This window comes from Hippopotamus amphibius, chromosome 13, assembly GCF_030028045.1.
Source record: "Hippopotamus amphibius kiboko isolate mHipAmp2 chromosome 13, mHipAmp2.hap2, whole genome shotgun sequence".
NCBI classification, from domain to species: domain Eukaryota; kingdom Metazoa; phylum Chordata; class Mammalia; order Artiodactyla; family Hippopotamidae; genus Hippopotamus; species Hippopotamus amphibius.
Genome location: NC_080198.1, coordinates 47,447,664 through 47,463,124, shown reverse-complemented (window position 1 = coordinate 47,463,124; position 15,461 = coordinate 47,447,664).

The window sequence follows — 15,461 nt, the reverse complement described above, 5'->3', positions numbered from 1 at the left end:
AATGCCAGTGTGTCATCTGGTAAACCTCAGAATGGCCTCTCACCCTGGACATCGTGCAGCAGAGTCCACACACCACCAGGACTGAATTGGTGCCCACCAAGCAGAGACTTGTATCTGAGTGCTGTGATGTGTTACCTTTTCATTGCAATTTGAGTCCAGAGGTCTCCATTGTCCCGGTCAGTCTTGCTGGCCCAGCTAATGGTAATTGCAGAGTCCTTCCCAGAGAGGACCATTCAACCTGTCCTTATTTTTTTTTTAATTATGTCTTAGTTGGGGTTCTTAAGAAGTGGACTCTGGGACGAGAATTTTCATGCAGTAACTTATTAAGGAAGTGTCCCCAGGGCACACCAGTAAGGATGTGAGGAAAGCAGGACATGGAAGGGGAGGAAGCCAGGTAAAGGAGCCATTTCAGGGCAGGTCCCATACAGGGGAGGCTTCAGCCTGATCTCACAGCAGGGCTCTGGAGGGTAAGTTATGCCTCAACCCTGGGCAAGGGAGCTGAGCTTTCATAGTCTTGCAACCAGGGGAGATGTAAACTTTCTGCTTTCAATTCCTGCCGGTAAAATAGCCCCAGTAGCTCAGGAGCAGTCCTCAGAAGGAGAGCTGCACCCCCAACCTGGGAAACACACAGAAATGATGCAAAAGAAATGATGCAAAGGGATCTGGGCATAGCACGGATGTCCTCTCCTTTCCCCTGCACGGGTGAATGCTGAGTTGTGGCCTTCGCTCTCCAAGCTCTGCATTTGGCAGTATTTATTACCAGACACACAGTGCTGTCCGGCTTTGAGTGCAGTGTGATTCTCTGAAAGGGCAAGGAGGTGATGGATGTAGCAAGCTCGGCACTACACCCAGCCCATAGTGAACCCTCGATAACCCTGAGCCGTCCTGACTGCTGGTACCACTGCTGGAAAACCATCTGGTACCAGGGAAACGTGCCTAAGAGCAGGGTCTGACGGAGTCCTTAGGGACTTATCACAGCCTGCTCCAGCCCCGGGTACACACAGATGGCATCAGATGGGAATTAAAAAGAAACAAGACCAGGCATCTTTCTCATAGGGCCTTGTTGCCTGGGAGCTAACACGTGAGGGGGCCTGGGAGTAATGTTGAAAAGACACAGAACTCGACTTCGGGGAGACAGGTCTCTCTATGCACATAGTTGGCTAATGCTTGCAAAGATAGCTGAAGTTTTGGCAAAATTATGAGGGGGCTGGGCGGTTGTGAACTTGGCAGGGAGCACGCATGTCTTTTCGTTTCTTATGCACTTGACCCTGACACAGGAAGATACAGAATGCATCGTGCTTCCCTTCCTGGCGAACGTGGGAACAGACAAAAGCCAGAGGGTCAAGGGCGTGAACTAGGCTGGTCTTAGAATGAAGTCAGGGATGTTGCTTCTTACAGAGGGATGGAGGCCGCCCCTGCCGCCGCACCCCAGCCCCGCCAAGGTAACTGCAGGCAGATGCAGGCAAAGAAACCAGTTCTCACTCAGAGTTCACCTGTGACAGATGTGTATGGGGTCCCTGCTGTACATCAGGCGCTGCTAAGTGCCGGAGGTCCCCCAGGGAACACCATCCCACACTTTGCCTCGGGGGAGACAGATCTTCCCACAGTGGAGCGAAGAGCATGGATTCCTTTACAAGACCTCATTTGCAGCTTTCCTTGGACGGACTCTTACTTGTTGTTTCATATTGTCCTTTAATAAATCGTGTAGGATTCTTAGGTGGTAAGCCTGGAACAGCTCCATCAGTGACTCTGGCCAAATGCATGAATAGCCACTAACCAGCAACCTGCAAGGGGGGCAGATGCTTTGGTGACAGTGTAGCAGGATAACTGGCGTTCACGCGGTTCTGCCAGCCCGAGGGGAAAGCCTCACTGGGGGAAGGGCCAGCTCCGTAGCCAGTCTGAGCTGGGATCCATGTGCTTCTGGATGGTTCTGAGTGGTAGACACATGAGTGGTCACATACCCAGGAGATTACTAAGGCTAAGTAGGGTGGTTTTTAAGAAAATCACGCTTGGCATCTGCTGGAGGAAATATTGGCAGTCACTCTGGAACCTGTTTGGGGAGGGTGGTACCTCTGCTTATCTCCTGATGCTGAGTAGCAGGGCTGCAGGGACCGGGGAACTGACTGCTTAGCACAGAGATAGAGAGGGAAGTCAAGCAGGTTGTCAGCGCTCTCAGCTTGGCCAGTTCACCAGCTCCATCCAGTTCAGAAGCCCTCAGTAGGCTCTCGGGGGAAGCAGGCAGGATGGGTTTGTGTGTCTCTGTTCCTTCTCCAGAAGGTTCTTTTAAAATTCCACAATGCCTTCCAGCTTCCATCTTTCCTGCTTCTGTGGGTTCACTGTGGAATGCTATCTGATATTCTCTCGCACAGTGTTACTTAAGTCTGCTTCAACTTTTGGTTGTACATTCACTAGGGTTGTAATCAACTGTTAGAAGGATTGAGGTGCTTTTTAAATAGAAAATGGACCTTTGTAGAAATTTAGTGAATAATGCCCCTTTTTCAAAAATGATTCACTTATCCTCCGTTTACATGGGACTCAGGAGTTTGGGACATCACCTAAGTGAGCCCTGGACCCGTCACAAAGGAGAGGCCATGAGGTTCAGGAACAAGGGGACACTGGCAGGAGGGAGTGGGTCCAGTGGCTTTATGGTGACTGACAGGCACAGGCCCGGAATCACTTGCTACTGAGGTCACTGAGGCTTTTCTCAGGCAGTTCTTCAGGAAAATTCCACCAGCATTCTGAAGTTGGGTTAGCTTTGTGAAAATCTGGTAGAAAGTCCTCCTTCACCAAGTCATATGTAGCCTTCCACCCTGGAGCCAGAGGCAAGGAGGTTCAAAACAAAACCAGCGGGCCTCCTGGAGACATCCCGGACCTGTTCTCAGAGTGGGTATGTAGCAGATCCTTTAGGTGATTGTGATGGGTGCCGACATGCTACCTGTGGAACCGTGGCAAAGTCATGTTTAAAAAGGTTATTCTACTTTTATTTTTGGATAAGGCATCATGGCTGGGCGATGCTGTTACGCTCAGGTTATGTGTAAAACCTCTACCTTCTGAAACCTACACCTGACTCAGACTTCCCAAAATGTAGAGGCAGAGCAAAGGATTGGCATTTGGGGGAAATGGTCCTGTAGCAGATAAAAGGCAGAAAACGAGTGTCCCTTAGAAATGCTCCAAGTATGCAGGCTTTTAGTCCATGTTTTGTTTTGCTATATGGAGCAAGAATATACACAGCGGAGAATATGTTCTGAAGCAAAGACTGGCTGAAGGGTTAGGATACAAAGGCAGTAGGGCCAAAATGAACCTTCTAGAATGTCTTCTGATCTTTAGCATGTGAGGGGGATAATGAACAAGTGTCCCATGTGATGCGATGCTTTATAGCACAGTGATCTAGATTTCAGACTGTGGTAAGGTTTTTTCAAATTCTAATGTGCACGGTGTGACTGGCAGAGTGAGTTTAAAAGCTTTAAGAGTGATTAATTGCATGGCAGGCACCCACGCTAACTTCACTTCCAGAACTTGACTGTTGCATCCATGTACATTTCCGTTGGGGAATTTCAGCGGGAAGGGCGTTCCTCTTCACGAAGTCACGTGTATTCAAGTCTATGCAGTCACTTCTAATTCACTTGCACTGTTTGGGAAATGCAGGTTTACAAAAATACGTTTGGAATAAAAAAAAATGGCTACAAATGATTCAGGAGTTCAGTCTGTAATTTCTTTTGCTGGTGAAGAACTTGAGCCTTTTTAGGCTGTTGAAGATGGGGTTTCGATGTAATACAACATGAGCATTTAAAGAGCCCGTGCAGGTCCATCTAATTGCACATAAAGAACCCATTCGATGTGGCCAAACTGTCCCCGATCTTTAGCCTCCTTTCCATGGTCCCCACCTTCTCTGTGCATCACCCACCTGCCCAAGGCCACACCTGGGACCTTGGTCTTAGGATGAACGTGCACAGATTAAATGGGGCAGATTCCTTATTGTTAGACTGCTCGTGTGTCTGCCAGTCATGAAGCATTTTCCCAGACGCTTTTTGGTAGCATCCTTACACATTTACAAACATTGTGTTCTCTTAAATTTTTAATCCCGCCATCTGTCTAGTTATGTCCCTGTTCTTATCGCAAATGTTGTTTATTTGTCTGTTTTTCTCTTTTTTTCCCTAGATGAGACCAACAAAGATCTATTTTATTGGTCTTTTCAAGAATAACAAACCTTTAGCGATATCAATCAAGTCCACTGGTTTTTGCTTTCTATTTCATTAATTACTGCTTTTATATTTATTAAGATTTATTTTACTCCCCTGTGGTTAAAGTTCATACACACATACACACCACACAGTATAGAAGGGGGTCCGAAAAGATGCACACCAAGGGGTTAAAAGTGGTTGTCTTTAGGTAGGTGGGATTGTCAGTGTTTTTCCTTTGCATTTCGTTTTGTTTTTCACTTGTCTGAGTTTTCATCTTCTACAGTGAGCATGTATTCCTTTTGTTACAAACATATGCAAATTACTTTCTAAATAAAGTTACATCTGGGAGAATATGAATTGCTAAGCCAAAAGAGATCCCAAATTCTAGATCTGGAAAGAAAGAAATTTGTTTGCAACAAAGAGCACTGGTGAGACTGACACTTAGGACAATGGTCCAGTGGGATACCCAAACTTTCTAATTCCGGATGCTTCCTGGGTTAACAAGACCTGCCAGACCATTAATGCTGATTAAATATGCTTCTCTCATGTTGTTCCACCTGTTTCCTTAAGCCAGAAAAAGGCCTTGACTAACTCAAAGGAGTCAAAGATACAAAACTAAGAGGAAGAAAAACGGCCAATTAGTCGTCTGTCTCCCATTCAATCAGGAGTTGTACAGTCCACTGGATTACCTCTGGTCCTTAAAGTCTGTCTATTCATCAGGGTATTTTGCTTAGTAATAGAATTAATGGGAGTGCTTAGAGCTCTGTCTACACTATCAAACCAATTGGCAGCTATCCACCAGCAAAGCCACCTGACCCTGAGATCATGTCCATTCATTCTGTGTAACATCCAACTAAAGTGGATATAAGGAGATATGGCCAGCTCTGCACTGAAATCTGAGGCTGTGCCGTCTGGGCCTGCTGCCAAACCTCTGCTTTGCCTCAAAGTCTAGTCCAGATCATTGTGTACTTTATTTGATATGATCCTTCTATAATTGAAAAAATACCTAAAAAATTAAAACAAATCTCAGTAGAGATATAAGTACTACCTTCTGAAGACACCAAATGGATGAATAAGCAGGGGACATTTTTAAAAGGATCTTCAGGAAAACTTTCTTCTAAGAAATGGCAGATTTGGAAAAAATGAAATCCTCTCCAATATGACATTTATTCAGAACACACTTTATTAGTTAGAAGAATATTTGGCTCCATATAATAGAAAAATCCAAAATAGCAATGGTTTAAACATGCTGGAAGTATGTTCCTCTCTCACATAAAAGAAGACCAGATGTGGGCCATCAAGTTCTGGAACAGCAGCTTTGTGGATGATCAGGATACCAGCTCCTATCTTCCTAGGCATGTGGCTTCCATCCTTAAAGTTACCTCATGGTCCCAGATGGCTACCAGGGTACCAGCCTTCGTGTCCACATTCCCAGCCAACAATAGAGGAGGATAAAATGGCACATGCCCCCCTCCCTTTTAACTGGCCTTCACAGAAGTCCCATACAGCTCTGGCCATAAATTAGTCATATAAATGCATCCTCCCACAAAGGAGGCCGGGGAATGGATTATTAAGGAATAAGAAGAGAATATATATTGGAGACAACTAACAGTTGCCACATGCATTGGTATAAGATACTCATAATATAGCTTCCTTAAGCCCTAAACATGTACCCTTCAAATCCTTGAGTCTGACTGGATTTGAGCAAGAGGTACACCTTTATGTGGGGTGGGTACCTGGGATACACAGAGTTTGTTAATCATATTCATGTCCACACAAAGCCCTTTCTTGTTTTACATTATTTTTCTCTTTTATCCCCTGCCATCCCCATTCATATTCCTCTCTCTTTCTCCTAGAGGCACCACACCAATGAATTGAATACGTCCTTAGAAATGTATGTATGTAGTATTAATTTGTATATTTCACTTAAATGTTATTGAGCCTAAAAGCTCAGGCTGTGTTTTATTTTTTGAGCATGTATTCATGTTGCCGTGTTTATGCAGCACTACATCCTACATTGTTTCTACCACATTTTACTTCTCCAGCCCCACTGTAGGAGACCTTTGACTGCTTGCACCCTCCTGCTGTAATGGACATCCTCTCCCATGTCCCCAGATGGGCCTGAGCTAGAATCTCTCCTGGTACCTGTTACATATATTACATTTTAACACGATTACAGTCTCATTTTCCAGATTCTAAAATGACTACACAGTGGATGCTGTCAGTAGCAGTACATGTCCCTGCATCCTTACCCGTCATGGAATTATCTGACTTTGTTGCCAATCTCATGTATACAGTGTTGTATGGAGTTAGGTTTGAATGTGTTTGACAGCTGTGCACATGCATCTCTTTATATTCGTATTGGCCATCTGGGTTTCTTCTTCTGGGATCCGTTTCACCTCCTTGAACAGTCTCTTCATTAGATTTCCAGACTAGCACACCTGCCACCTCCCTGACCACTTCTCAGCCTCCTTTGCTGGCTCGCACTCTTCTTCCTGGCCTCTTGATGTTGGAAGAGCCCGGAGCTCAGACCTTGGAACTTCTTCCATCTGTACTCCTAGGAGATCCCCATCCAGGCTCCTGGCTTTACGTGTCACCTGCAGGACCCAGGTGCCTCCAGCCTGGCCCTCTCCCCCGAATTCTCCACTTGCTCAGCTAGATCACAGGCCTCTCCAACTGAGCATGTTCAGAGCTGGACTGCTGCTGTCCCCACCTAAGGAAATGGCAGCTTCCTTCTTCTGCTTGCTCTGGCTGAAATCCTTGCAGTCACCCTTGACGCAGCCCTCTCCCACGCTACAACCAGTCCATCAGAAATCCCTGCCAAATGGTCTTTAAAAAACAAAAACGCTAATTCAAAAAGATACATGCACCCCAATATTCATAGCGGTATTTTTACAATAGCCATGGTATGGAAGCAACCTAAGTGCCCATCAACAGATGAATGGACAAAGAAGATGTGGCATATATATACAATGGAATACTACTCAGCCATAAAAAAGAATGAAAATTTTTCCATTCGCAGCAACATGGATGGAGTTGAAGGGCATTATGCTAAGTGAAATGTCAGAGAAAGACAAATACAGTATGATATCACTTACAAGTGGAGTCTAAAAAATACAACAAACTAGTGGATAAAGCAAAAAAGAAACGGACTCACAGCCATAGAGAACAAATGAGTAGTTACCAATGGGGGGGAGGGGCAATAGATGAGCAGAGGAAAAAAAGGGTTATTATGGGATTATATGAAATCATCTGTGTGAATCTTTTGAAAATTGTAAAGCCCCCATTGCCAGGCAAACTTGAGAGCTTTCAGGGTCACTCAGAACCATCCTGCATCCGCTCTGCACATACCCACTACAGCTGTGCATTTTTCTTTATTTCCTTTTAGTTCTGTCCATTTTTGCCTTTTATTTAGGACTGAGCCTATTCTATCAAGTACCTAAAAGTTTACATTGTCTATCTGTTCCAGATGAAATTGAACATTCTATCATTATGCAGTGATCTTCTTTTTTCCAAGTCTGTTGATTAGTGTTTACACACTATATCTTCCATACTTTGTCTCCAAATCTGTTGGTTAGTGTTTACACAATATATCTTTTCTCATTCTTTCATTTATAGCCTTTCTATTGATATATCCTTATATTTTGTATGTGTCGTTTGTAAACAGAATATAGTTGGGTTTCTAAAATCCATTCTAATGTTTGCCACTTTACTGGAACATTTAGTTTATCTGTACTTATTGTCATTAATGAAAGAGTTAGATTTACTTCTATCATCTTATTTTGTGGGTTTTTTTTTTTTTTGCCTATCTTACATTTCTTTCTCTTTCCTTCCTTTTCTTTTTCACATTCCATTCTTCCCCCCATCTTCTTCTTATGTTCTTTAAGTGGATATCCAGATACCCTAGAACTTTAAGACTTACCATAGTTTACTTGCCTAAACATACTACAGTCTGAAGTTAATAACTCTTTTAATGCATTTTAATTTTGTACTTCAACAACATCTTTGTTTTTATTGTGTTTTGTGGTGAATGTTCTCTAGTAAAAAAAATGTTGCTCATGTATTTGCCACCTTCTCCGCTCTTCATTGTTCCCTTCATCTCAGATCTTTCTTCCTGGGGTCATTTTCCTTATGCCTAGTACATCTTTTAGAATTTTCTTTAGTGAGAGTCTAAAGAAATAGTGCTGCAAGACTGAAATAGTGCTGAAGTAGTCTTATGGCACTATTTTGGTTTTTTTTTTTATATTTTCATCTTTACAGTATTGTGTTAATTTCTTCTGTACAACAAAGTGAATCAGCTATAGGTATACATATATCCCCATATCCCCTCCCTATCCCGCCCCTTTAGGTCTTCACAAAGCCTCAAGCTGATCTCCCTGTGCTCTGTAGCAGCTTCCCACTAGCCATCTATTTTACATTTGGTAGTGTATATATGTGAATGCTACTCTCTCACTACATCCCAGTCTCCCCTTCCCCACTGTGTCCTCAAGTACGTTCTCTACGTCTGCATCTCTATTCCTGCCCTGCCACTAGGTTCATCAGTACCATTTTTCTAGATTCCATATATATGTGTTAGCATACGGTATTTGTTTTTCTCCTTCTGATTTAATTGACTCTGTATGACAGACTCTAGGTCCATCAGTTTTGTTTTATTTGAAGCTTCTCTAATATGCCAAATTCTTGACTTTTTGTTGGCATAGAATTCAGTTATTTTCTCTTGGTGGATAAATTTATCATTTCTTCTTCTTCTGGCTCCTGTTGTTACCATTAAGAAGTCATCAGTCAATCCATTTGTCAGTTCTTTAATAGGGATCTGTTTTTTCTCTCAGGCTTCTTTTAGGGTTTTCTCTTTGTTTTTGTGAACTGTGGTTTCACTATGATGTGAAGGTGGAATTTCTACATATTCTGCTTGGGATTCGCTGGGCTTCTGTGGTTTGGTATCTTTCATCTTCTCTCTTCATCTCCTTAAATATTCTCCACACTCCACTTTCACTTTCTTCTTCTTTTAGAACTCTGATTAAGTGTGAGACTGTCTCTCTCCGTCCTTCTTGCCTCTTTATCTACCTTTCCTGTTTCCATCTCATCATCTCTCTGTGCAGCATCCTGGAATATCTCTTCTAGACTACTTTTGCACTCACTATCTTTTCAGCTTGTGTCAAATCTGCTTCTAGAATTGTTTATTGGGATTTTCATTTCAATTATATTCTCATATCTAAAAGGTCTATTTGGTCCTCCTTCAAATATGATTGGCAATTCTTTGTATTTTCTTGTTCACTACATGTGCTTTCAAGTTTCTTTTGTATGTTACACATGATAATCATATTTTCTATTTTGTGTCCAGTACGTGCAATGTTACTGTTATGTATCGATTTCTGTTTTCTGCTTTCTGGGGCTTTTTCCCTGATGATTCTCATTCATGTTACCTTGTTTCCTTGTGTAAATAGTATCTTTTTGTTATTGTTGTTTGGTTGATTGTTTTTTGTCAGACTGTATGTTTTCTAGCATTAGTAGCTTATTTTCCTTGGAAAATTATTTGTGGTAATTCTTTGAGAGATGGGATGAAGATGTGTTCCTATAGAGAGCATTTGCTTCTGCCTCTGCCAGTAGCCAGTCTGGGACCATCTGTTGAGGTTTTATGGACCACCCAATGTAACAGGAATTTGAACAAATCCATGCTAAGGCCAACTTGTGGTTGTTACTTCTCAGCAGTGATGCTTCCATCACCCCCTTGCCCACCCTGTGCCCTACTCGGCACTGAGGCAACTCTCCTCAGTTGAGTACTGGTGGGCCTGATGTTTCTATTTCTCTTCCATTGAGGTTGTAGCCCTTTGAGCTCCTACTTTATGGGCCCATGAACGCTTCAAAGCCATGAAAACCAACCTCAACTTTGTTAGGTTGACAGCTGCTCAGGACTAAAGTCACTGCCGTCCTCCACTTACCTCCCCACATTGCCACCTTCACCCAGATTTTGGCTTGATAATTTCATACTGTTACCAAGTCCAAGCTCTTACTGTGTGCCACACAACAGGCTAATAAATGGCGAGATGAGTTGTGGAGGCAAAGAATAGTGACTTTATTCAGAAAGCTGGCAGACCAAGAAGATGGTGGACTCCTGTCCCAAAGAACCATCTTGCCTGGGGATGGATGTTAGTTTCTTTTACAGAACAAAGAGGGGGAGGTAAGGAAGTAAAGTAAAGAGGCAGTAAGTTGTTGCAACTGTTTTCTGGTTTTGGTCAGACTCCAGAGGGGATGTGTTAATTTCTTCTTTCCTGCAACCATTCACATATGGGCCTGGCCAGGATGTTTGCTGTGAGTTAAAGGTATTTTAGTTTAATGCTCAGGCTTGGGAGGCAGGGTTCCCAGGGGTGGGCTATTATGTATACTTTAAGCTATAGGCAACATCCCTTGAGTGATTAACTTGTAGCAAAGGCAACAGAAAGCAAAGCTTAAAGTAAAAGAAACAGATCCAGTGTGGAGTCAGATTTGTTCTTCCCTATTACAATGCACTTGCCATCTCTTCTGTGCTTTTAAGGGCATGCTATTGATAATATTTTATTCTTCATTTTTAATATTTTTGTTGTTGAGAGGCTTGATCTACCTTTATTCATGGATTAGAAGCCTAGATATCTATTTTCTAGGTATCTAATCTCATCAGTGTGTGTGTGTGTGGGGGGGGACATTATATAAAAATTTTCAAGCAAACAGAAAAGTTAAAAGAGTTTTATGGTAAATACCTGTATGCTCACCATTTAGATTCTGTCCGTTAGCATTTTCCTGTACTTAGTATATCACAGATCTATCCATTCTTCTCTCCATCCATTCACAAGTCTGATTTTTACACATTTCAAAGTAGGTGGCAGATATTAGTACATTTTCCCCTGAATGTCAGTTGTTTTCATATGTTTGTTAATCCAGTTATATTTTTCATTTCTATAAGTTCTACTTGATTCTTTTTTAATCTATATAGCCTCTCATCCCTGCACATATGTTTAAACTTTTATTTTTAAAGTACGTTAAACTTAATTATTTTATGATGTGTGTGTTATTTCCAATAGCTGGTGATGTCTTTTGTTATTATCGTCTGTTTCTCAGTTGTGGTGCCTTGTTTCCTTTGTGTTTTGCCATTTTTTCCTGTCAATTGCTTGTTTTCCTTAGCGCTTATCTGTAGGAATTTGAAGTCATTTCCTCCAGGGAAGATTTTCATGTGCTTCTGCAAAGTGGATGAGAGAATTAATAATCTGGGACTGTTTTAAACTAAATTCTTGCCTTGAGTTTTTTTTCAGACCACCCAAGGAGTGTGTAGGCAGCCTGCAAACTGATGTCAGAGCAGGAGCAAAGCTATAAGTTCTCTTGGAAGATATTTTTTCTCCTCTGTTCAACACCAGGGTTCTAGTCTGGCCATTTGCTTGGTGTGTCTTGGGATGAGGCCACAGCAAGATTAGTTCTCATTTAACCTTATGCTGATGGTATGGTCCTTTGGTGTCCAGATTCAGGAAGGGAGAGACCCATTTCGGATTGCCCTCCTTGAGTGATTCCAGGACTATGTCTCCTGTGCCCCCTTCTCTATGATGCTATAAAAATTCATACCCAAGTTTGCCCCATGTGGCAAATGTCTCCAAGACACAGGTCAGCTGCAGCATTCTGCCTACCACCCCTACCTGGGTTCCCCCAGCCCCTGAATTTAGTGCTTAGCCTGGATTTAGCTTCCTTTCTTACCATTTTGTCAATAATTTAAGAAAAGCAACTATAATATTTTCATCTTGCACTTTTAGATGACCAGCAGAAAAGTCACCCATGTTATCAGAAATAGAAGTCTGTATTTCTCTATATATTTGAAATATGTCATAATTTAAAAGAATCTCATAAAAAGAAAAATCTAGTAACTTCTACTCTCAAATAATTCTCATGTGCTCTATTAAGAATTTATTTAAACTCTAACATATGTGAAAACTGATTATACGAGATACTGAAAGCAAGATGAAAAGCTCTGTTCAACATTTTTATGAGTTATTTATCCCCTCTGGGTTTTTCATTTAAGTTGATCTACCTTTGAGTTGAAAGTTTTATTAATGATACTGCTGTTAATGTAGCTATTGGCAGTAACTATATGTAGTAAAACTTATTTTATACTATACTTGTCATTGTGTGTTAAAACTTGTATGGACACATGAGCTGATGGAAATGAGTATAAATTAGATTCCCACTTGTCATTGTTTAATATAAGCAGCAATAATTATTAGGATTTATTTTTATGGTGTTTATGTGTCCATAGCAAATGTTGTAAACCAAGACTTACTAGAAATGTCTAAGACGCTTGGGATCTGAGAAGATACATAACTTCAGACAAGTACATGATCTTTCTTTACACCAGGCTGAGAAAGTACACCCTGACAGAAGCCAAATAATTTCTTGAGTGCTCCTTGAAGGCTTTGAGACAAAAACAATAATATTTACACAGGACCATGAGGCCTGGGTGGCTCTGGGCCTCTGAGAATGAGTCCACATCCTAGAATCACAGTGCCCTGTGATGTAATTTTGTTTCTGTGTGGAATTGTTCTCCAACTAGTGGGCTGAGAGTCGGATCTCTGAGAGGATGGGACAAGGTCGAGCAAAGGTGATTCACAGGGTTGCGTTTTCATCCTCAGGTCTCCTCTCTGACCCTCCTTCGTCCCTGCTAAGTTAGCTCCTTAGTGTGGGGGCTTGAAACATGGGAATAACAACATACATGCATAACCCGACAATAGCGACTGGCATAGTTTCCTAAAGGGACCCCACCTTACCTTATACTGTCTTACAGCTACCCCAGGCTAGGAAGTAGCTCTAAGACACTATACATTAATCATGAGAATATGGTAGCTCCTTCCACAAGTAAAATACTCATTATTTAACAACCTCTTCTGAGAAATGATGGCCAACCGTGGACTCTCCATGTAAGACTTTCCCAGGATATTTATAATATCAAATATCTATCATGTTCTCATGATGTGTCCAAACCTGTGGGTAGACGATATATGCGTGCAGTGTAGGGGCATGGTTGAGAGAGTGAGCTCCTGATTTAGGCAGATCATAGGGAGAACAGCCAACAGCAGAGAAGTACCCATGAGCAGCAGAGGGCCATCCCCATGAGGGCCACGAGGGACCAGGAAGGAGCCCTGGTCATTGGAGAAACAATCCTGCTGTCGGCACCACCCTGCCAAGCCTATAATCTCCCTTAAAGGAAGGGTTGGCAGCAGGAGGAGCCCTGGTCAGTGGTGAGACAATGCCCACCACCACCACAGCCCCACCACGTCCCAGAACCTTGTTTATGGGACCTTAGGAAGAAAATGAGCTCAGCTGAGACCCCCCTGCCCCCGACCATGCACAGGGAGTAGCGCAGCTGCCTGTAACCATGGTCATGCCGAGAGGGCGATTCAGGGACGCTGGCTTGCACGACTCTGGCTGGAGTAGAGATTCCTGGGTATTGTGTGACTCTGGCTCCTATATGCTTTTGTAACAGCAAGGTCTAGCATGTATCAGTTACACCTAGAATCTGAATCTTGACGTTGTCACCTTCTCTGGAGATCACTCGGTACGGGAACTTTTTCTTTGGCATCCCTGAAATTGCATTCTTCGAGTCTCTGCTTAAACATCCTCACTGATGAAACATTCCCCTTACTTCCCTGCCTGCTGGGTCAGTCCCGCCTGAACGCCTGGAGCTTCCTCTGTCTCCCCCACCCTCCCAGCCATCTATGCCAAGTCTCCCTTTTTTCCTGTTGTTTTTTTTAAGACTCTGGTAAAATACACACATCATGTACTTTACCATCTTAACCATGTTTTAGTGTACAGTTCAGTGGTATTAAGTGCATTCACGTCATTTGCGGCCATCGCCGTCACCAGTATCCATCCCCATAACTCTTTTCATCTTGTAAAACCAAAACTCTATACCTATCAAATAATAATTCCCCGTTCTCCCCTCCCTCCAGCCCCTGGCAACCACAATTCCACAAGCCTTTATGATTTTGACTACTCTAAGTACCTCATAGAAGTGGAATCATACAGTATTTGTCTTCTTGTGACTGGCTTGTTTCACTTAGCGTAATAGCCTGAAGATTCACCCATATCGTAGCATGTGTCAAAATTTCCTTCCTTTTTAAGGATGAGTGATATTCCACTGTATCAATATACCACACTTTGCTTATCCATTGACTAGTTGATGGGCACTTGCGTTGCTTCCATATATCGGCTACTGTGAATAATGCTTCTGTGAATGTGGGTATACTGATATCACTTTGAGACCCTGCTTTTATATATATATGTATATATATCCAGAGATAGAGATATAGATATAGATATCAATATCGATATATAGCTCCAGAAGTGGAGCTGCTGGGTCATATGGTAATTCTTTGTTTAATTTTTTGAGGAACTGAGGAACCACCATACTGTTTTCCACAGTGGCTGTACCACATTCCCACCAAGAGTGCACGAGGGGTCCAATTTCTCCACTTCCTTGTCAACATTTGTTGTTTCCTGTTTGTGGACAGTAGCCATCCTAATCGGTGTGAAGTAGTATCTCCTTGTAGTTTTGACTTGCATTTACCTAATGATTAGTGATGTTGAGCATCTTTTCATGGGCTAATTGTCATTTGTATATCTTCTTTGGAGAAATGTTTATTCAAATACTTTGCCCATTTTGGAATGGATTTTCTGTTGTTGTTGTTTTAGAAGTTCTCTGTATATTCTGGATAGTAAACTCTTATCAGATATATGATTTGCAAATATTTTCTCCCATTCTGTGGATGCCTTTTTTAGTTTGAATAGTGTCTTTTGATGTGCAATTTTTTTAATTTTCATGAATTCCAATTTGTCCATTTTTTATTTTGTTGCCAATGCCTTTGGAATCATATCCAACAAATCATTGTCAAATCAAATGTTGGGAAGCTTTTGTCTTGTGTTTTCTTCTAAGAGTTTTATTGTTTCAGGTCTTACATTTAGGTTCTTGATCCATTTTGAGTTGATTTTTATATACACTGTTAGTTAAGTGTTCAACCTCATTTTTTTGCATCTGGATATCCAGTTTCCTAGTACTGCTTGTTGAAAGTGTTCTTTCTCCATTGAATGGTTTTGGCACCCTTGTCAAAAATGACATTACCACATATGTGAGGGTTTATTTCTGGGGTCCTTATTCTATTCCATTGGTCTATATTTCTATTCTTCCCTCTGTATCCCCACCCTTCCAACCATCTGTCCCAAGTTTCCCTTTAAAAATAAAATATCTACTTTGTCTCCATGACAGCACTC